The sequence below is a fragment of the Bos taurus genome, chromosome 5 (assembly GCF_002263795.3).
Source record: "Bos taurus isolate L1 Dominette 01449 registration number 42190680 breed Hereford chromosome 5, ARS-UCD2.0, whole genome shotgun sequence".
Taxonomy (NCBI): Eukaryota; Metazoa; Chordata; class Mammalia; order Artiodactyla; family Bovidae; genus Bos; species Bos taurus.
Window position 1 is genome coordinate 87,626,891 of NC_037332.1, and position 23,299 is coordinate 87,650,189.

Sequence of the window (23,299 nt, forward strand, 5' to 3'; positions counted from 1 at the left end):
TTTGTGAAGCAGATGAAATGAAATTGGTTATGTCAAACAATATCACTGAGTGTTAAATTTTGCCAAGTAACTGGAAGGGAAGATTTACATGAAAAATATTCCTTTGAATCCCATTTGAAATTCTAGAACCTGAAGTAAAGATGATTCTAATTATTATGGGGTAGGCAGTATAACTTAGTTGTTAATAATAGGCCCTTTACCAAAATTCTCAAATCCCAAAGGTTCTAAAACCCAAAAATATTGTTTTACATTTGCCCTAAACTCATTGGGTAACAAATTCAGACTTGAAGTGAAATCAAACTACTTAAAGTCCTCATTTGTTCCACTCCATGTGAAGCAATAAATTTAAATCAGATATATTTATTTCTTTGCTTATGGGGAGGTATCCAGACTGCTGAAAATGTTATACAAATTTTGGTGAAGGGTCTCATTTACTTTTCTAAAATCTGACTGATTCTGAATTATAAAGTGTATCAAACCTCATGAATTTCTGGTAAAGTATTACAGACTTGTGATAGTTAGGATTTATATATATATATATATAGTATGCTTCGTGGCTCGGAGGTAAATAATCCGCCTGCCAATGCAGGAAAGGAAATTTCAATCCCTGGGTGGGAACGATCCCCTGGAGAAGGGACAGGGGAACTTGGCAGGCAAAAGTCCACGGGGTGGCAAAAGAGTTGGACAACTTAGTGACTAAACGATGAACAACAACACTGTGCAGATTATACTAAGTGCTCTATGTTAACTTATCTTATAAAACTTATGATAAAGATACAGTGGTTATTTCCATCTTACAGATGAGAAAACAAACACAGAAAGGTGAAATAACTTACAAGGGGTGGAGCCTAAATTCTTGTCACGGCTCTAGTCAGACAGCTGGACAAGTTCAGCTTGTTTTTCAATCAGAGTGCAAGGCTTACTTAGCAGTAAAATCGGGCCAGTTTAATAGCCACTCACACTCAGTTTTCTCATTGTAGAATGAGAATAATATGACTGACTAGTCATATACTTGATTAGTACCTAGGTTAAATAAAACATTTGAATCACTTAAGACAGTAGCACATAATACCTACTCAATATACTCAATATATGTGTGCTATTGTGGTATGTGTTGGTCACTTTAAACCAACCTGAACTATCAGTCATGATGGGGACCTTGAAATACTTAGAAACAACTTAGAATTTGCATCAATAAAAAAGAAAATATCTATTTGGACTACCTAGGAAGACATCTTAAAAACATATAGTATATCCCTACAGTAGAAGCTAACACAACATTGTAAAGCAACTATAGGTTTAGTCACTAAATCACGTCCGACTCTTGTGACCCCATGGACTGTAACCTGCCAGGCTCCTCTGTCTGCGCTATGGTCTGACCTGTAGAACAGTATTTGACCCAAAGTGGGTAATCAATAAATATTTCCTGAAAGAACAGGGTTGTAAAGCTATAAAGAGGCAACCATATGCTTCAAACTGTGAAATGTTGATATATTATATGATGGTAGATAATAAAAATGTTAATGGGTTTATTGCCTTCCTGTAAACAAACAGTCAAGTCCGCCGTCTATATTTCATTAGTGTTGTGCTGAAGATCCTCCCATACTTGTCTGGCAAGATGTCTGATAACGAATAAAAGAACTGAGCTTTACTTTCTATTTCAATCCCTCAGGTGACAGACTAGCCAGTGTAGGGGAAGAGGGGCACTTAGGTGAGCAGAAATTGGTCAAACGAGACTGGATTTTAAAGCTGATTTAAAGCTGATTGGAAAGCTCTGGGGTCTGACTGGGTTGTCCTTAAGAGATGAGTCAGGGGAATTTGATAGAAGAGTTGAAGTCATTTAGAAAACTCTAAGCTTTATGTTTATGTTATGTTGAAGGGAGACTGCTGAAAAGTAGTTATGCATGTTTTTTGGATAAAAGGACCTTGAAAAACTTTGAACCTTTAGAGTTTAAGAAACCTTAAGCTACTTAAGAAATAATTGATAATATATATGAATCATCTGATATTAGCATTAGTAACAAATAAGTAGTATACTAAAACTGTAACATTATTTGTTTCACTTAATTTTATTGTACTAGAAATATCACTTGTGAATTGTGATTAATGATTTATAATAAAAATAGTATAGCTTTCCCTCCCTGAGAGCTATTCGCCCACCTCAGGCCACATTGATTTCTTAATCATCATCAATAGATTTATTGAGAGCAAATAAATAGCCCATTTGGGGGGAGAAAAAGCAATAGTAGGATACCTGAAGTATGTCCTTCCAGTCCATGCCTGGAAAAGCTTCTGCTTATATTTCAAGACCAGTATAGATCAACAAAATGAAAAGGTAAGTTATACAATGGGAGAAAATATTTGCAAACCAATATCTTATAAATGATTAATATCCAAAATATGTAAGGAACTCATACAACACAAAAGTAAAACAAGAAAATATCTGATTTTAAAACAGGCAAAGGACATAAATATATATTTTTCCAAAGAAGACATACACATAGTCAATGGTATAAGTAGAAGTACTTAACATCATTAATCATCAGAAAAATGCAAATCAAAGCCACATTGAGCTATCACCTCACACCTCTTAGAATGGCTATTATCAAAAAGACAAGTGACAATAAATGCAAGTGAAGGTGTGGAGAAAGGGGAACATTTGTGCCTTGGTGGCAGAAATGTGAATTAGTGCAGCTACTATGGAAAACAGTATGGAGGGTCCTCAAAAATTAAAAATAAAACTACCATATAATCCAGTAATACCACATCTGTGTATTTATCTGAAAAAAAATGAAAACACTAAGTTGAAAATATATATGCATCCCCATGTTTATTGTGGCTTCCCTGATAGCTCAGTTGGTAAAGAATCTATCTGCAATGCAGGAGACCCCGGTTTGATTCCTGGGTAGGGAAGATGCCCCTGGAGAAGGGATAGGCTACCCACTCCAGTATTCTTGGTCTTCCCTTGTGGCTCAGCTGATAAAAGAATCTGCCTGCAATGTGGGAGACCTGGATTTGATCCCTGGGTTAGGAAGATGCCCTGGAGAAGGGAAAGTCTACCCAATCCAGTATTCTGGCCCAGAGAATTCCATGGACCCTAAGAGTAGGACACGACTGAGTGACTTTCACTTCACTTCACTTAATGTTTACTGTAGCATTGCTTACTATAGGATGCATGTATAAAGAAAACTTATTATACATATCTCGTATATCATAAAAAAGAAAGAAATCATGCCATTTGCTACAACACAGATGGACCTAGAGGACATTATGAAATGTGAGATAAGACAAAGACATATTGTATAATCTCACTTAAATGTGGAATCTAAAAAAAAAACACCTCACAGAAACAGGAGATTGGTCATGGGGGATTGATGAGAGAAAGGAATGAGTGAAGACAAAGAGTACAAACTTCCAGTTATATTGATAAGATGAATAAATTCTGAGGATCTAATGTACAGCTTGGTGAGTATAGTGAAGAATACTGTATTTTATACAGTTGCTTAACGTGAAACCTACATCACACAAGGAAAATTGGTAACTATGTGAGGTGATAGATCTGAGCTACCAGGGAAGCCCAAGAATACTGAAGTGGGTAGCTTATTCATTCTCCAGGGGGATCTTCCCAACCCAGGAACTGAACAGGGGTCTCCTGCATTGCAGGCAGATTCTTCACCAGCTGAGCTACCAGGTAAGCCTGTTCTTAAGGATCAGTTCAGTTCAGTCGCTCAGTCGTGTCTGACTCCTTTGACCCCATGGACTGCAGCACGCAGAAACTACATTTTATTTGCTTTTTATTCCCTACCTAGCATCGTGCTTCAAATAGTAGGCATTTAATAAATCACTGAGGTAATTACTGAATTAACTCACATGTATTTCTCAGAATTGAAAAACTGAAGTAAGTTTCGGATAACTAGCACATTTTGGAAAAGTCACAGATATTCATGATCATGAAGTGCTGAATGTGCTAGGTCATTAAACCTTTTTTCTTAAGATTACAGGAGATTTACCTAACAGAGCTGATAATTGACTTTATCATCACCCAACTGCCGACACTAACACAGCTCTTAAAATTATGAAAAGCATCTAAGTTTTGTTGGCGTTGTAAAGATCACTTTGTTTACTTCAGGCTCTGATGAACTTTTAAGTCAATGAACAGCTCTAAGAGATCTTAATTTCCCAGTAACATGAGAGTGAGCTGGATGGTGGAATATGACCTAAGGTTTGCAATTCTACACTAGTGTTTAACTTCTTCAGTAACTCATTAACTATTTGAATTGCAAATAGAAAGGGCATGATGATGCTGAAAGAACTAAGCAGACTGATAAACATTTCTGGAAATGGGAAATCCTTTACATTTTTGCAGTGTTCTAGGGCTATACAGCTTGTGAGTTGTCTTTGATTCACTGAGACATTCCCTCAAATTTTTTATTGTATGTTTAACTATCCCAACTTCAAACGTGGTGCAGTTAGGGTTGTGAACACTTCCTTTGAACTTTGTTTTGTGACTCATTTCTCATAACAAGGAAATTCCAACTTGGCACATACTCAAATATGTGCAGAGAGATAATTTTCAAAGAAATACACACGGTGACACAGTGATGATTTGAAAAAAAATCCTATTTTTTTTAAAGCTAATTTAATATTGTTTTGTGCAGATTCTTATACATGGTTGTATATCTTTTAGATTCTAACTAAAAGTGACATTGGTATTAATGTGGCTATTATCTCAGTTTTACAAGTCTGGTTACAGGTATCCTCATATCTGTTGACTCCAGTAACATGTATAGTGGAAATATAAAATTTCCTAAAATAAAAGAGAAATATTTTCAGAAGTAGTACTAAGTGAAAACTGAGCTAAGCAACAATTAAGGCATTTATGCCTGTCTTGTTCATCATTTGTTTTCCTGGCAAAAAAAAATCCCCTACAGAAACCTAATTATTATTTTATATTTTAAGAGTACTTAAAGTCTGGGTGTTAGTCGCTAGGTGATGTCCGACTCTGCAAGCCCATGGACTGTACCCTGCCAGGCTCCTCTGTCCATGGGATCCTCTAGGAAAGAATACTGGAGTGGGTTGCCATTTCCTTCTCTACGAGATCTTCCCAACCCAAGGATTGAACCTGGGTCTCCAGTACTACAGCCAAATTGTTTACCATCTGAGCCACCAGGAAAGCCCAACTTAGATGCCCCAACTTAGATGCAGTTAAATAATTTTCTTTCTTTTTGATATATGACTGTTTTTCACACAAAGATGGGTGTCTTGAGCAAGGAAACTGTTAGTTTCACTGAACTGAATGCAGATCAAACTTTTATAGGATTGTTGCTAATTCATAATGCCATCAAAATAAAGACAAAAGAATAATAGTCTTTCTTGTATATTAGCTCATTTGTTTTTTTATTTTAAATTTCTTTAATTTTTAATCAAAGGGTAACTGCTTTACAAAATTGTGTTGGTTTCTGCCACTCAAATAATACTCTTCTAATGAGTATGGATAAACATGAACAGAAAATCTAGGTTGATTATATCTGTGCTTCCTGGGAGCTAATGTAATATGGTGGTCACTAACATAGAACTAACATTCATTGACCATTACTCTACGCCAGCCGGGGGTCTGCACACTGTGAATATCATTAACCTTCACAAACACTATGAAAGAGAACCATGATGAGACATGAGCTCTTAGGGGAACAGATACATGACAAGAAAGGGAATAAAGTTTTGAACAGAGAGGTTAGTCATAAACTTAGCAAGAGAGCTGTTTTAGGGGGACTCAAAGCAATGAGTAAAAATATATTCACCCCAGTGGTTTTTAAATAGTAGAAAAATAGAAATAATATAAATCCAATTACAAAGGAATGACACATTAACCACAGTATTTTCACTGGACAGAGCCTTATGCTATCATCAAAAATTTGTTTCAAATAATGTGTACTAGTATAGATGTTCCATTCATCAACAAAAGAGAACACTTTTGATAAATGGAAACACTCTCAAAGAAATATTGTTCAGATATTTTTAAGGAATTCTTTCTTAAAAAATTTATTTGGCTGCACTGGGTCTTAGTTTTGGCAAGCAGGATCATCAATCTTCATTACAGCAGGCAGGATTTTTTTGTGGCATGTGGAATCTAAAGCCCTGACCGGGGATTGAATCCAGGGGCCTTGCACTGAAAGTGTGCAGTCTTAGCTACTGGATCACCAGGCAAGTCCCATTAAGGAATTCTAATAATTTACATGGCTCTCCTATACAGTCAGTAAAAACTACTGGCAGCTGACTGTAGCTCATATCATGAACTCTTTATTGCAAAATTCAAACTTTAATTGATGAAAGTAGGGAAAACTACTAGACCATTCAGGTATGACCTGAATCAAATCCCTTATGATTATACAGTGGAAGTGACAAATAGATTCAAGGGATTATATCTGATAGACAAAGTGCCTGAAAAACCATGGATGGAGTTTCGTGAATTGTACAGGAGGCGGTGATCAAGACCATCCCCAAGACAAAGAAATGCAAAAAGGCAAAACAGTTGTCTGAGGAGGCCTTAAAATAGCTGAGAAAAGAAGAGAAGCTAAAGGCAAAGGAGAAAAGGAAAGATACCATCTGAGTGCAGAGCTCCAAAGAATAGCAAGGAGAGATAAGAAAGTCTTCCTCAGTGATCAGTGCAAAGAAGTAGAGAAAAACAGTAGAAAAGGAAAGACTAGAGATCTCTTCAAGAAAATGAGATACCAAGGGAATATTTTATGCAAAGATAGGCACAATAAAAGACAGAAACAGTACAGACTTAACAGAAGCAGAAGATATTAAGAAGAGGTGGCAAGAATACACAGAAGAACTATACAAAAAAGATCTTAATAACCCAGATAATCACAGTGGTGTGATCACTCACCTAGAGCCAGACATCCTAGAGTGCAAAGTCAAATGGGCCTTAGGGAGCATCACTATGAACAAAGCTAGTGGAGGTGATGGAATTCCAGTTGAGCTATATCAAATCCTAAAAGATGATGCTGTGAAAGTGCTGCACTCAATATGCCAGCAAGTTTGGAAAACTCAGCAGTGGCCACAGGACTGGAAAAGATAGGTTTTTATTTCAATCTCAAAGAAAGGCAATGCCAAAAAATGTTCAAACTACTGAACAACTGCACTCATCTCACATGCTAGCTAAGTAATGCTCAAAATTCTCCAAGCAAGGCTTCAACAGTACTTGAACCGAGAACTTCCAGATGTTCAAGCTGGATTTAGAAAATGTAGAGAAATCAGAGATCAAATTGCCAACATCTGTTGGATCATCAAAAAAGCAAGAGTTTGAGAAAAACATCTACTTCTTCTTTACTGACTACACTAAAGCCTTTAACTGTGTAGGTCACAATAAACCATGGAAAATTCTGAAAGAGATGGGAATACCAGACCACCTGATTTCCTACTGAGAAATCTGTATGCAGGTCAAGAAGCAACAGTTAGAACTGGACATGGGACAACAGACTGGTTCCAAATAGGGAAAGGAGTATATCAAGGCTGTATATTGTCACCCTGCTTATTTAACTTCTATACAGAGTACATCATGAGAAATGCTGGGCTGGAAGAAGCACAAGCTGGAATCAAGATTGCTGGGAGAAATATCAATAACCTCACATATGCAGATGACACCACCGTTATGGCAGAAAGCAAAGAATTAAAGAGCCTCTTGATGAAAGTGAAAAAGGACAGTGAAAAAGTTGGCTTCAAACTCAACATTCAGAAAACTAAGATTATGGCACCTAGTCCCATCACTTCATGGCAAGTAGATGGGGAAACCATGGAACCAGTGACAGACTTTATTTTCCTGGGCTCCAAAATCACTGCAGATGGTGACTGCAGCCATGAAATTAAAAGACACTTGCTCTGGAAGAAAAGCTATGACCAACCTCGACAACATATTAAAAAGGAAAGACATTACTTTGACAACAAAGGTCCGTCTAGTCAAAGCTATGGTTTTTCCGGTAGTCATGTATGGATGTGAGAGATGAACCATAATGAAAGCTGAGCACCGAAGAACTGATTCTTTTGAACTGTGGTATTAGAGAAGACTCTTGAGAGTCCTATAGATGGCAAGGAGATCCTAAAGGATCTTAAAGGAAATCAATCCTGAATATTCATTGGAAGGATTGATGCTGAAGCTGAAGCTCCAATATTTTGGCCACCTGATGTGAAGAACTGACTTATTAGAAAAGACCTTGATGCTGGGAGAGATTGAAGGCAGGAGGAGAAAGGGACAACAGAGGATGAGATGGTTGGATGGCATCACGGACTCAATGGACATGAGTGTGAGCAAGCTCTGAGAGTTGGTGATAGACAGGGAAGCCTGGCATGCTGCAGTCCATGGGGTCCCAAAGAATCAGGCAAGACTGAGTGACTGAGCTTAACTGAACTTGGCTCTCCTCTAAAGCTGTTAACACTCCAGTAACACTTCCTACATCTCTTTTCTCTCCTTTTCAATTTTCTATAAACTCATATTACTCTGGAGCCTCTTAGTTACAAGGGGTTTCCCAGGTAGCTCAGTGGTAAAGAATCTGCCTGCCAATGCAGGAGACACAAGAGATAGGGGTTCGATCCCTGGATAGAGATGATCCCCTAGAGTAGCAAATGGCAACCCACTCCAGTACTCATGTAGAAAATTTCATGCACAGAGGAGCCTGGCAGGAGCCTCTTTATTATAAGCCACACTCTAATATTTTCTCAACTCTTTCCCCCTTCTGTCCACCCCTCTTCATTACTTATTTTTAAATTAATAGATTTTACAGTCTATTAATTTTTCTCTTCTTCCCACTGCTTCCTAATTTGGAACCGTACATCTCAAAAGTCCCTCAATCCATCCTGGCAGAGGGACCTTTTCTCTGGAGGAAAAGATGGGATGCTGGAATAAAACAAAATAGAAAGTCAGCATTATCTCTTTCAGCGGAGGAAGCGTCATTTCCACATTAAGAATTTTTTATCCTGCTCAGTTATGAAGAGGCTAACAGAGTTTAAGATACCAAATATTAAAACTTGCTATTCAAGTATGATTATCAAACTGGCTTTTTTTTGGTTTAAGTGTGACAACTTGTAAATACTCCCACCAGAAATTCATCATATAAACCTTTATCAACATTAGATATTTTACTTCTTTGTGTGTTTTTTCATGTGAATCTAGGAAAATTTATTTTAAAATACTGATAAATACACAGTAACAACAATAGTAACATCAACAGAAGAGCTAAAATATAAAGCACTGGAAAGGTCTCTCAGTCAGAAGGGCAAGGGTTTTGCGGTACAGAATAGAAACTTTTATTGGAATTATGTTCTAGGATCCTGCCAACCCCTTGCTGAGCCACATAAATAAGATTTACATATAACCTTTGTTTACCCTGAGAGGTCAGAGCCCTCAGAAGTAGCCAGTTGTTAACAGGGAATATATCAAGAGGAAGTAAAGCAGAAGTGAGGGCTGAAAAATATTTAAAATTGCTTCCTTGTTTTTGATTTTTTTTTAAAATTTCCATTTCTAAACATAATTGATATTACTAGAGCCCTGCTGCTCTCTTTGATTAAATGAGAAAAGATTAATTGCTGTACTTTGCAGCTCAGTAGATACTTCCTGTAATATCCTGTTTTCTCTTAACTACTTAATCAATAGTTCAATTAAAACTCAGAAGACTTATAAGTAGATGGGATGAAGTTTCATGAGGTCTTGGATTTTCTTTCAAATACTTTAGTAATAAGAAAAAAAAGGAAGGTAGATGCAGCCAGTATGGCTAATGCTGATAAGCCTTTAAATCTCTGAGCTGCATGGATTGTGCTGTGCTCTGCTGTGCTCTGCTCTGCTGTGCTAAGTTGCTTCAGTTGTGTCCTGCTGTCTGCGACCCCATGGACTGTAGCCCGCCAGGCTCCTCTGTCCATGGGATTCTCCAGCAAGAATGCTAGAGTGGGTTACTGTGCCCTCCTCCACGTGATCTTCCCGACTCAGGGATTGAACCCACGTCTCTTAGGTCTCCTGCATTGGCAGGTGGATTCTTTACCACTCGCACCACCTACTTTAAAATACTTTAGTAATAAAAAGAAAGAAAAAGAGGGTAGATGAAGCCAGTATGGCTAATACTAATAAACGTTTAAATCTCTGAGTTGCGTGTATTAGGGTTCATTATACTACTAGTCTCTCCACCTTTGTGAGTGTTTGCAATTTTTTATAATACGATTAAAATCAGTAGTTACATTGAAGGCAATTTCTAGCTCTTAGCTTTAAAGAATAAAGTTTCACGTTCCACCAATGAAGTTTTTTTGGTTACATCTTGATTTGTGCAGAATAGTATTAAAAATTTCTGATATAAAAAGTGTTCTAAATAGCCAAGGATGACAGAAACATATGTAAACAATAAATATCAGATTTAAGACATTTTGACATTAAAAGTAACACCAACTCGCATTTCTTGTCACGAGTAGAAAATCCAATTGCTTCTTCAACCAAGATTCTTCACCAGCTCTCTGCCACCTCCCACATCGCTCCTCTCCTTGCCTTTGTACTTCTGGAAATAGCTTTCAATTATTTTTTTAGCAACATTCCTCTACTTTCTTTGGAAAATCACCTTTTCATAAAATAGTGTTGTTTATATTTTAAAATTAAAAATAACTTAGAGTCAGTTTTAGAGGAGGAAGCAGGATTGATTTCCCACTGCAAGCCCCATTTTTGCCTTGAAATTTCACCAAGCATCTGGCTTCACAAAGCTGTGTTTCTGAATTCCTCTGAATTCCTATCATATTTACTATTCATGTTCAGGCTCTTCTCTATTGTTACATGTAAGTATATGAACTAAAATGGAACTCATTTAAGAGCAGTGACTCTTTTCTAGATGTCTCTGGACTCTTAAGGGGCTGAATGTGATGTTTTATTTGTAGGCTGAACATTGAACTAAAACTCTGCTTTGGTCAGAGCACACGCGTCTTTCCCTTACCTCTCTTTGGTTCCTTTCAGCTTAGTAACCGTCATGGACAACTGAATGTGAATCTTGGGGCTGTTACTGGTTTACCTAGCAACCAGGAGGGTTCCCAAGGATACAAACTCTGAAGACAGACCCTTTTGATATGGTAATGAATGAAACAAAGGAGGGAGTCCTAAAATAGAGTGCAGTTCCATACAAACTGAAATCGTATGTCAATATTAGAATTACTATATAATTAACTGTGGCTTTATGGTCACAGAAGGAGTCATTATTGCCCTTTCTATAATCAAGCATTTTATTTCAGTCACATCAAGCAAATAGGTCTAACTTTTTAAAAATGAAATGAGGACATATGGAAGAGTAGTAACAACAATATTACAGATAGCCATATTCATATAAGTGAGATTTAGCAAATATGAGCATTCATTTTTCCTGTGAAATAAAAAATTACTGAGTAGAATCCCTCTTACCTCGTTTTCTTTTCTCTTTCCCCAGAAGAACAGCTATCCTGAAGTTGATATGTATATTCTCATGCATGTTTTTATATTTTTAGCGTATGTATTATTTATATTCACTATATACTATGTAGTATTATTCTGTATGTTTACAAATGTTACACTATATGTGAGCTTCCCTGATGGCTCAGCTAGCAAAGAACCTGTCTGCCAAAGCAGGAGATGCAAGAGATGGGGGTTCAATCCCTGGGTCAGAAAGATCCCGCTGCCTGGAAAATTTCAAGGACAGAGAAGTCTGGTGGGCTGCAGTCCCTAGGGTCACAAAGAGTCAGACAGGACTGAGCACTCACTCATCCCCTTGCAAACTGCTTTTATAAAGTTAATTTTTATGAGACTATGGTTGATTTACAACATTGCGTTAGTTTCTGCTGTAGAGCAAAGTGGATCTGTTATGCATATACATATTGAATTGGCTAAAAAGTTCCTTCAGTTTTTTTTCTTAACATCATAAAGAAAAATCCAAATGAACTTTCTGACTGCCCCAATATATCCACTCTTTTTCATATTCTATTCCCATATGTCATTACAGAGTATTGGTAGAATTCCCTGTGCTACTCAATAGATTTTTATTACTTATCTATCATATATGTAGCGGTGTGTATATGTCAATCCCATGTTCCAATTTATCTCACCTCACACCCCTTGGTAATCATAAGTTTGTTCTCTACATCCGTGACTCTATTTCTGTTCTGTAAATAGGTTCATTAGTATGATTTTTTTTTATTCTACATATAAGCGATATCATATAATATTGGTTCTTCTCTGTCTGACTTAATTCACTAAGCATGACAATCTCTAGGCCCACCATGTTGCTGCAAACGGCAAACTGCTTTTTATATTAAAAATTATTCACAGGTTTCTCCTGCAATCTGAAAGTTCATGGAGCATTCCTATGGTATTTTCCTAAGCCAAAGTTGTGGAGAGCAAAGAAACAATTTCCTTTAGGGCTGCTGCTGCTGCTAAGTTGCTTCAGTTGTGTCCGACTCTGTATGACCCCATAGACGGCAGCCCACCAGGCTCCACCGTCCCTGGGATTCTCCAGGCAAGAACACTGGAGTGGGTTGCCATTTCCTTCTCCAATGCATGAAAGTGAAAAGTGAAAGCTAAGTCGTTCAGTTGTGTCCAACTCTAGCAACCCCATGGACTGCAGCCTACCAGGCTCCTCTGTCCATGGGATTTTCCAGGCAAGAGTACTGGAGTGTGGTGCCATTTCCTTCTCCATCCTTTAGGGCACATCCTGCTAAAAGGATGTCGAGATAAAGCACAGATCCTGCTAAATAAGTCGAGATAAAGCACAGGTGCTTGGAATTCAAAGCTATGGCGGCTTGAGTGTAAATCCCAGGTGTTGCCTCTCTCTCTGGCACACACGGCCTCTATAATCATGGGCTGAAAAACAAATGTGGTCATTGTCGACTTTAGCTCACCAGGGGTCCATGGAAATTTCCAAGCAAGGGTACTGGAGTGGGTGGTCATTTCCTCCTTCCCAATCCAGGGATTGAACCTGCCATCTCTTGTTTCTCCAGGTGGATTCTTTACCACTGAGCTATCAGGGAATTCTGCAAAAACAATGCTGAAGGCTATTTTACTTTTTGCCATTTTCCTAAGCACACAAGCTCTCAGATTTGCTAACCAGATTTCATTTGGTTAACAAAAACACACACTAGTGTAGGTCTTTGATAGAAGGGGAAGTGACATAAAGCAAACATTTGGAAAGTGAGGGATACTTGCATTTAAGATTGTTGCATGCAGATATATGTAATGAATTCATTTTAATTGCTGCATTGGATTCCAGAGTGAATAGCATACGATTTGTTTACATACATATTTTCTTATGGAAAAGCATTAAAATTATAATCTCCAATTTGGGGGGAAATTACACCAAAAAAAGTCACTGTGAAAAACTTTTACATGATGACATATGTGAGAATCTCTTTAGTATAAACATTTGAACATGAAAAAAATGTTAACATGATAAATTGTTATAGATTTTCTGCCTTTGGACCATGCTTATATTCATGGAATAAACCTTATTTGGTCATAACTTTTTTCAGTTACTAGATTCGAAGCACATTTTATATATGATCTTTGGCTCTACATTCACAACTGAGGTTTGTCTATGATGTTATTTTCCTATCAGATCAGATCACATCAGTCGCTCAGTCGTGTCCAACTCTTTGCGACCCCATGAATCGCAGCATGCCAGGCCTCCCTGTCCATCACCAACTCCCAGAGTTCACTCACAATTAATTTTAGTACCAAGGTTTCTGTGTTGTGCTTAGTCGCTCAGTCATGTCCAACTGTTTGTGACTCCATGGACTGTAGCCTGCCAGGCTCCTCTGTCTATGGGATTCTCCAGGCAAGAATACTGGAGTGGTTGCCATACCCACCTTCAGGGGATCTTCCCAACCCAGGGATCGAACCCAGGTCTCCTGCATTACAAGTGGATTCTTTATTGTTTGAGCCACCAGGGAAGCCCAAGAATATTGAAGTAGGCAGTATCCTTTCTCCAGGGGATCTTCCCTTCCCAGGAATAGAACCCGGGTCTCCTGCATTGCAGACAGATTCTTTATCAGCTGAGCTACAAGGGAAGCCCGAAAAAACATATATGTGTATATAATCACTTTGCTGTATACCTGAAACTACAGAATATTGTAATTCAATATTGTAATTCAGTTTTTTGTACTTCGATTTTACACTAGAACATTCAAACACAGGCCTTAAGAGGTTTCTTCTTTTGGAGATCCAGCAGTAGTATAAATAAACTTGGACTAGACCATTGAATAGGGCTTCCCTGGTGACTCAGATAGTAAAGAATCTGCCTGCAATGCGGGAGACCTGAGTTCAATCCTTGGGTCAGGAGACTTTTGAATAGTGGAGAGACCATAGACTTGCAAAGAAAAAACTCCGGCTTCCTGTACTCCCTGCTAAGGCCTTAGACTTAGGAAGGAAATGATCTTGGACATTTCCATGCATTAGCTCTTAGATGCACAACTTTCCACAACTTCAGATAGCACCACATCAGACAGAGATAAGCCATGCCACTGACCCCTGCTCAAACTGCAGAATCATGAACAAATAAATAATCGTTTTTAAAAGCCACTAAATTATTGGGCTGGTTTGTTATGCAACAATAAATAACTAAAACAAGGTGCTTGAGACCATTTTGGGGGGGATGGTGGAACACATTTATGGAAACAGATAATTAGGGATTTAAATATGTTGAATTTGAGATCAGAGTGGAAAATACAAATTTAAATATTCTGCTGTCAAATCTATAACACCTTAAAGAGTAAGAATATTATCTGGTGGCTCAGATGGTAAAGAATCTGCCTGCAATGTAGGAGTTCAGTTCAGTTCAGTCTCTCAGTCGTGTCCGACTCCCGGTGACCCCCTGGACTGCAGTACACCAGGCCTCCTGTCCATCACCAACTTCCAAAGTTTACTCAAACTCATGTCCATTGAGTTGGTGATGCCATCCAACCATCTCATCCTCTGTCGTCCCCTTCTTCTCTCACCTTCAATCTTTCCCACCATCAGGGTCTTTTCAAATGAGTCAGTTCTTCACATTAGGTGGCCACAGTGTTGGAGTTTCAGCTTCAGCATCAGTCCTTCCAATGAATATTCAGGACTGATATCCTTTAGGATGGACTGGTTTGATCTCCTTGCAGTCCAAGAGACTCTCAAGAGTGGTCTTCTCCAACACCACAGTTCAAAAGCATCAATTCTTTGGCATTCAGTTTTCTTTATAGTCCAACTCTCACATCCATACATGACTACTAGAAAAATCAGGAGACCTGGGTTCAGTCCCTGGGTTGGGAAGATCCCCTGGAAGAGGGCATGCAACTCACTCCATTATTCTTGCCTGGAGAATCCCCATGGACTGGAGGGCTACAGTCCATGGAGTCACAAAGAGTAGGGCACGACTGAATGACTGCTGCTGCTGCTGCTGCTAGGTCGCTTCAGTCGTGTCCAATTCTGTGCGACCCCATAGACGGCAGCTCACCAGGCTCCCCCATCCCTGGGATTCTCCAGGCAAGAACACTGGAGTGAGTTGCCATTTCCTTCTCCAATGCATGAAAGTGAAAAGTGAAAGTGAAGTCGCTCAATCGTGTCCAACCCTCAGTGACCCCATGGACTGCAGCCTACCAGGCTCCTCCGTCCATGGGATTTTCCAGGCAAGAGTACTGGAGTGGGTTGCTATTGCTTTCTCAGGATTGAGTGACTAAGCACACACAAAGAAGAGTAAGGAGAAGGAAATGGCAACCCAGTCCAGTATCCTTGCCTGAAAAATCCCATGGAATGAGGAGCTTGGCAGGCTACAGTCCATGGGGCTGCCAGTCAGACATGACTTAGCGACTAAACAACAAAAGAAGAATAAAATAGGAGTATATATTTATAAAACAATTTAAGCACTGATTGGTTGAACAAGTATTTACTAATAACCTATCATGTTTCAGGCATTCTGCTAGGGGTTGAAAGAAAATGTAAATGTTTCAAAATCTCTTAGCTAGTTAACGATTTTCAGAATATTTTTGTACGTACTGGTAGCTTCTAACAAAGATAGACTGGGCTATTTCTCTAGTGCCCTCCACCCCCATTCCCAACAGCCTTGATATCCATAGTATCTTGCAATAACGATAGGCCATGGGTCAATTCTGATAGGTGTACTAAGGTTTACTAGAACATCACATATATATATATATATAAATTATGGGCCTTCCACATTGAGAAAGAAGAATCCCATTTAAGAAATGCATATTAAAGTGATGAAGGAAACCAAAATTACAGTATTAATATTTTCATGGTAGATTTGGGAATTAGCCATTTGCCATTTTAATGTTTTATGGTTTGGTGCTTTAAGTACTTGACATATTTAATATTTTACAGATTATCCTCATGATATTCTCATTTTTCAATATAAAAAGTTATGTCAATTTATGTTTGCAATTTTAAGTTGAAAGACATAAGACAGTGTTATTAGGTTTTATAAATAATATTATAACTTTTAAAATAGCTTGAGATTCAACATAAATACATTTACATATTTAATTTTCTAGATTTAGGAGTTATTCAAATACTTGGGAAGTTTTGCTGATCAGACAGTTTTAATCAAAAGCCTCTTAAAAGTAATTGTTAAATCTTTTCAGATTTTAAATTAATAATTTGATTGATAAGTGAAGTTAAAAGCTTAAGAAGAAATGAGCTTTTTAACTTATAACTTTAATAAATCAAACATTAATTTAATAACCTCAAGTAATCTTTTCCCAAGACATTGTCAAGGACACCCAAATATTCTCATTTAAATAACGTAGATTAAGGGTTCATCAATGTTAGGTGCAGCTTTTGGTGAAAAGGAATAAATGCTACCATGTGTGTGCATTCTCCTGCTTTGTTCCTCTATTTGTTTAATAGCTAAAATTTACATTTCTAAAACTTAGTTTGAATGTTTAAATATTTCCAATAGTAAACTGCTAAGAAAGACATTTTTTTCCTTTTTCTTTTTCTTTTTTTTTGAGGACTGTTCTCTAAGGAGCAGCTTTGTTCAAAAATGGCCTAGAGAATTTACTGCAGGTTTCCCAGACAATAAGCAGCTGTCTCTCAGGGGGAGGGGCTGCCTTTGAACTCAGCTATCCACCAGCTGGTGGCTTCTTCTACCTACCAGGATTACAATTTTTCACGGATTGAAAGAGCTCCAGAAAGGGTTGAATCTTGGATTTGTGGAGCTTGAAATTTATCGTCTCCATTTGCTAAACTTTCAGTTTTGTTTCCCCAATAAATCTTCTTCCTTAAGCATATCTTATGACACTGCAGAATTCACTTTGACCCTCTTCTTAAGTTCTGCTGTTTGTATGCTGATTCAGTGCTATTACTTTACATCTCTTTCACATGCACCAATGGAAGAAATTAATTAGAAATTTTATCCTGCTCAAATACAAAGGAAGTGTAAGATATACCCTTACAGTCACAATTACATGCAAGCAGAATGGAAGAAAACTTAGAAAGACACTTGTAATAATTAAATTAGAAATGGTCATTCCTATGAGCAAATTGCAACAGATGTGAAAAATATTTTAGGAATAAAAATGGATATTGCTGTAAATTATGTGTTGTTGCACCATATAACCCATTTTCATCTATGCAGATAATTTGCCTTTGTAGTAAATCCAAGATCTTCAAGAGAAGATCTATCTTGAGCTGGAAAGAAACCATCTAAGTATATGAACTTCGGTGTCTACAAATGCTCCCAAGTGATGAATTGTTTTGGTCCTGGCTCTGCCTTTTTTCTGCAATGTGACTTCACTAGAGATCATATATAAAGCAGAGAACTTACAGCTTACTCTGCCAACATGATAGTTATGTTCTTTAGCTAAGTGGATGTGAAAGGTTCTTGAAAATTCAGGAAAGAGGCGCTACCACACCCAGCACTTAGCACTGCTCCATATTCCTGAGCACACAGCTTCCCAGTGCTTAGAAGACACAACTTTCCCCTCTTCGTGTTCTGAACAGGTATGTACCTTTAAGTCCATGTTCAATAGCTATCACCTCCTAGCGCTTTCATGGAAATGTTCAGCCTCATCTGAAGTCTTCTTTAGTCTTAAAGCTTTTACTGATCATAGAATTATTTGGCTCATACGTTTTGTTATTTACTTGGATCAGTTGTTATTTTATTTAATTTGGTTACACTGTGAGACTTGCAGAATCTTAATCCCCCGAGCAGGGATTGAAGCCATGTGGTGAAAGTGCTGAGTCCTAACGACTGGACCATCAGGAAATTTGCGATTGTATTTTTATAATGGAGTGTAATGTCACATATTGGAAGTAGGAAGGGGATAGTATCCAAAAGTATTCACAGTCTGAGCAGATGTCTACGTAGTTTTTGCTAGGCTGTGTGGGGACTCCAAGGTGATCATTCTTCTTGTTTCTAGGAATATCATAATGTAATAGTAGAGATAAAACATTCTGCTTATTAAATATTCATAGTCATTACCATTAAACACCATAAAATCATTATCATCTAGACAGTATCCGAAGTCCTAAGAGTAAAAGAGCTTGATCTGAAGAGATTTTAGAGAGAAGTCAGCTTATGGCAGAGGCTCTGAGATTCAATATGTAAGAGATTCAGGAAAGGAGGCTGAGAGTCCAGGAAAGGCTGTGAGCCTAAAACTGCTTTTTAAAAAATTACACTAGAAAAAACTGAGCACTAAAAAAATGTTCAATGTGGAATTACAGAAATACAAATTAAAACCATAATAAGACACCACTCCCCATCCACTAGAGTGGTTAAAATTTAAAAGACTGACAATGCCAAGTGTTGGAGAATATGAAGCAACTGGCTGCTGAGGGAAATCCAAATTGTGCAGCCATGCTGGAAAGCAATTTGGCAATTTGGCACTTTCCTATAAAGTTAAACATACAATTAAAACACAGTCCAGAAATTCCACTCTTCAATATTTATTCCTAGAGAATGAAAATATATGTCTCCATAAAGACTTGATCCTAAATATTATGAGCAACTTTATGCATAATAGCACAAAACTGAATTCAATCCAAATGTGGTTAATGAATAAGCAAGAATATCTCCTTTTATTACTAAGTAATATTGGATTTTATGGGTGGGCTATTTTTTTTTTTTTTTTTTATTCACTAGCTGATGGACATGGGTTGTTTCTAATTTAGGGTTATAAATATTTAGGTATAAGTGTTTCTATAGACTTCAGGTTTTATTTCTTCTGGGTAAACGCCTAAGAGTGGAATTGCTATACTGTATGCTAAAGGTATATTTTGGGAATTCCCTGGTGGTCTGATGGTTGGGACTCTGAACTCCCAAAGCAGAGGATACAGGCTTGATCCCTGGTCGGGGAACTAAGATCCTGCAAATTGTGTGATTCAGGCCCCCCAAAATGCATGTTTCAGTTTACAAAAATCTATCAACATGTTTCTACAATGGCTGCACAAATTGAATTCCCACGAGCAATGTATGATAGTCCCAGTTGTTCTGCATCCTAGCCAGCATTTGGTACTATCATTAAAAATATTAATGTTTCTAATATTATGGATTGAATTGTGTCCTCCCCCAATTCTATGTTGAAACCCTAACCTCTGAGTATAACTGTATTTGGAGACAGAGTCTTTAAAGCTAAATGAAGTTATAGAGTGGAGGCTTAATTCAACAGGACTGGTGTCCTTATAAGAAGAGGAAGAGACACCAGAGGTACACAAGCACGGGAAAAAGGCCAAATGAGGACACAGCAATATGGCAGCAATCTACAAGCCAGGAACTTACCCTGCCAACACCTTGATCTCTGACTTCCAGCCTCTAGAACTGTGAGAAGATGAATTTCTGTCAGTTAAGTCACCCAGTCAGAGGTATTCTCTTATGGTGGCTAGCACAGACTACTACAAGTATATAGTGGAATCTCATATGGTTTTAATTTGCATTTCCTGAGTGATTAGTGATGTTGAACCTCTTTTCATGTACTCATCTGACATCTCTAGGTCTTCTTGTGAAGTATACATTTCCATACAGTTATGAATATTAAACTTCCAATACTTCGGCCACCTGATCCAAAGAACTGACTCATTGGAAAAGACCCTGATGCTGGGAAAGACTGAAGGCAGGAGGAGAAGGGGATGAGAGAGGATGAGATGACTGGATGGCATCACCAACTTGATAGACATGAGTTTGAACAAGCTCTGGGAGTTGGTGATGGGTAGGGAAGCCTGGTGTGCCACAGTCCGTGGGGTCACAAAGAATTGGATACGACTGAGTGGCAAAACTGAACTGATGAATATTGTTGCATCAAAACTAATTTTTGTTCCAGATTTCTCGTTAGATCATTGTTTTTATCATAATACTGTGATTCATCAGTATTTTGTATTTGAATAAACTTTGCAAAAATTAGGTTTCAATGCTGATATCTTTAAATGAAATTTACAGTAACCTTCACAATAATGTTACATGTTTTACCTTAGAATGACCTTTCAAAAACTTAATTTTGATTCCATGAATTGTATTAAAAACTACTGAAATGAACTGATTTTTTATTTGAAGATCTGATAACACTGATATAAAAGCAGGCACCATTTTAACTATTTACAAACAACTTGTTCTGCTAATGGACCCAACACATTAACAGCCCTTGCTCCACTTTTCATGAGTGCAAAAAACATTCAATAAAAAATGAGTAAAATTAATTGAAACCATCATTTGATCAATGCATCACAATGTGGTATGTTAAGGCTTTCTACAACTGCACACGTTAAATTTTTGGTTTTGGGGCATAGTCTTTTTCAAAGAAGTGCTTACTTTTGAAGTATATATCACTTCTTCGACTAATTTTTCTTTTCTGGATTTTTAGCAGTCATTTAGTAGCCATTACTGTTATCCCCATGGTGGATTTAAATAGTAGCAAATATATTGTGCAAGTAATACTTCTATCACCAATATTCTTAATAAATGGAAACACAGTGCTTAATTTTTCACTAAACACACGTTATGGATTAAATTGCGCTGCGTTTCCCTTTAATGTATTAATATATTTCATATATTGCTAAGTCCTAATCGGCTGGATGGCATCACTGACTCGATGGACGTGAGTCTGGGTGAACTCCGGGAGTTGTTGATGGACAGGGAGGCCTGGTGTGCTGCGATTCATGGGGTCACAAAGAGTCGGACACGACTGAGCGACTGAACTGAATCCCTCTGGTGACTGTATTGGAGACAGGGACTTTACAGAGCTATAAAATCTTGAGATCAATGAGAGCAAAAGGGTGGGGTTCTGATCCAATAAAATTAGTATCCTTGTAAGAAGAGGAGTCAGAGAGCATGCATACTCTCTCTCCAACATGTGGGGACACAATGAGAGGTAGCTGTCACCAACGAGCTCTCACCAGAACCCAGTTATATTGGCACTGCGATCTTGGACTTCTAGTCTTCTGAACCATGAAAAAATAAATTTATGTTGTTTAAGCCACCCAGTCTATAACATTTTGTTAAGATTGCCTAAGCTAAAACATACAAGAGGTCAGTAGAAGCTTCTGAGTCAAAGAGTGACATAATGTAATTCTTCATAGGAATTATTCTGGCTGCTGTGTTGAGAAAACCTAGACAACCATGGGTAGCTAAGGGAAGAAACAGGAAGACCAGTTAGAAAGTTGGTGAAATAATAATATACATGAGATGTGATGATGGTTTGAACCACTTAGATAGTAGTTAAACATAAAGTGAGAAATGATAAGAATCTGGTTTCAGAAGCCACAAACAAAATTTGCTAAAAAATGTGAGGTACAAAAGAAAGAGGAAGGAGAACCTCCCTGATGGTCCAGAGGTTAAGACTGCCCTTCCAATCCAGGGGGCACAGGTTTGATCCCTGCCTTGGGAACTAAGATCCTTGGTTGGGGAACTAAGACCCCATCTGCTGCATGGTGTGGCAAAAAAAAAGAAAAGGGGAAGTCAAGGATGGCTCAAAGGTTTTTTGCCTCAGACAGTTGATATGATGAGAACAATTAATGAGATAGGGAAGAATGAAGATAGGAATTTAGGGGAAGACTTACCAGTAAGATCAGGAATTCTATTTCAGAAGGTTAAGTTTGAAATACCAATGCACATCCAATCTGTAGGAAAATGATTCAGGCTGCAGATTAAAATTTAGTACTTGTGAGCATTTAAATGATTTATAAATTCATGACGTAACAGAGAAGAACAAACCTGACTCCATATTGAACCTATTGTTTGAGCTCTAAACCTTGTGCTTCGTTGCCTGTGCTTAGTCATGCTGGGGGTTCCCAGGCGGTGCTAGTGGCAAAGAATCTACCTGCTAATGCAGGAGACATAAGAGACATGGGTTCAATCACTGGGTGGGGAAGATCTCCTGGAGAAGAACATAGCAACACAATCCAGTATTCTGGCCTGGAGAATCCCATGGACAGAGGAGCCTGGAGGCTTACAGAATCACACAGAGTTGGACACAACTGAAGTGACTTAGCATGGTTATGCTGACTCTACACCTTTTGTAAAAGAATGTTGCTTATAGACTGAAATATACAGGATAGTTCATTGTCAAGGTTCTGACCTTTAAAGGTATAAGAATTTTCCATCCATATAGAGATGAAAAGACACAGAACAAAGAATAGTATTTGTCTTGCTGGAGGTTTGTAAGAACATTGTGATCAACCTTATGAGGACAACTGCAAAAACAAAAGATTCTGGCACCAAGAAATTTGCAACAACCAGTCACATCCCCTGCTTTTTTGGTATAAAAGAAGCTTGAATTCTAAGTCAGGTAAGATAGTTCTTTGGAACACTAGTTCACCATCTCCTCAATTTTCTGGCTTTCTTAATAAAGTCGCTATTCTTTGACCCAACAACTAGTCTCTAATTCATTGGCCTGTTGTGTGGTGAACAGTATGAGCTTAGACTTGGTAACTCTTCAACCAAAACAACATAATTCCAATAGACTGAGTAAGAAGCAGAAATCATAATCCAGCTTGTTTCTATTAAATGAGACCAATTTGACCAGGAATAGGCAAACTTTTTCTATAAAAGTCCAGATAGTTAATATTTTAGGATTTGCAGGCCATACGGTCTCTTTCACAAAAATACAATTCTTCACTGTAGTGGGAAAACTGCCATAAACAGTATGAAAGTGAATAAGCATGGCTATGTACCAATAAATTTGTATTTACAAAAATAGGCAGTGGGCTAAATTTGATCTGTAGGCCATAATTTGTGGACTTCTGGACCTCTAAACTAGATAGTAAAGAGATTTTCAAAACTGTAAAACAATGTCAGTTTTCTCATTAATTTGTTTTGAAGAATAAAGTTTTTGTTTG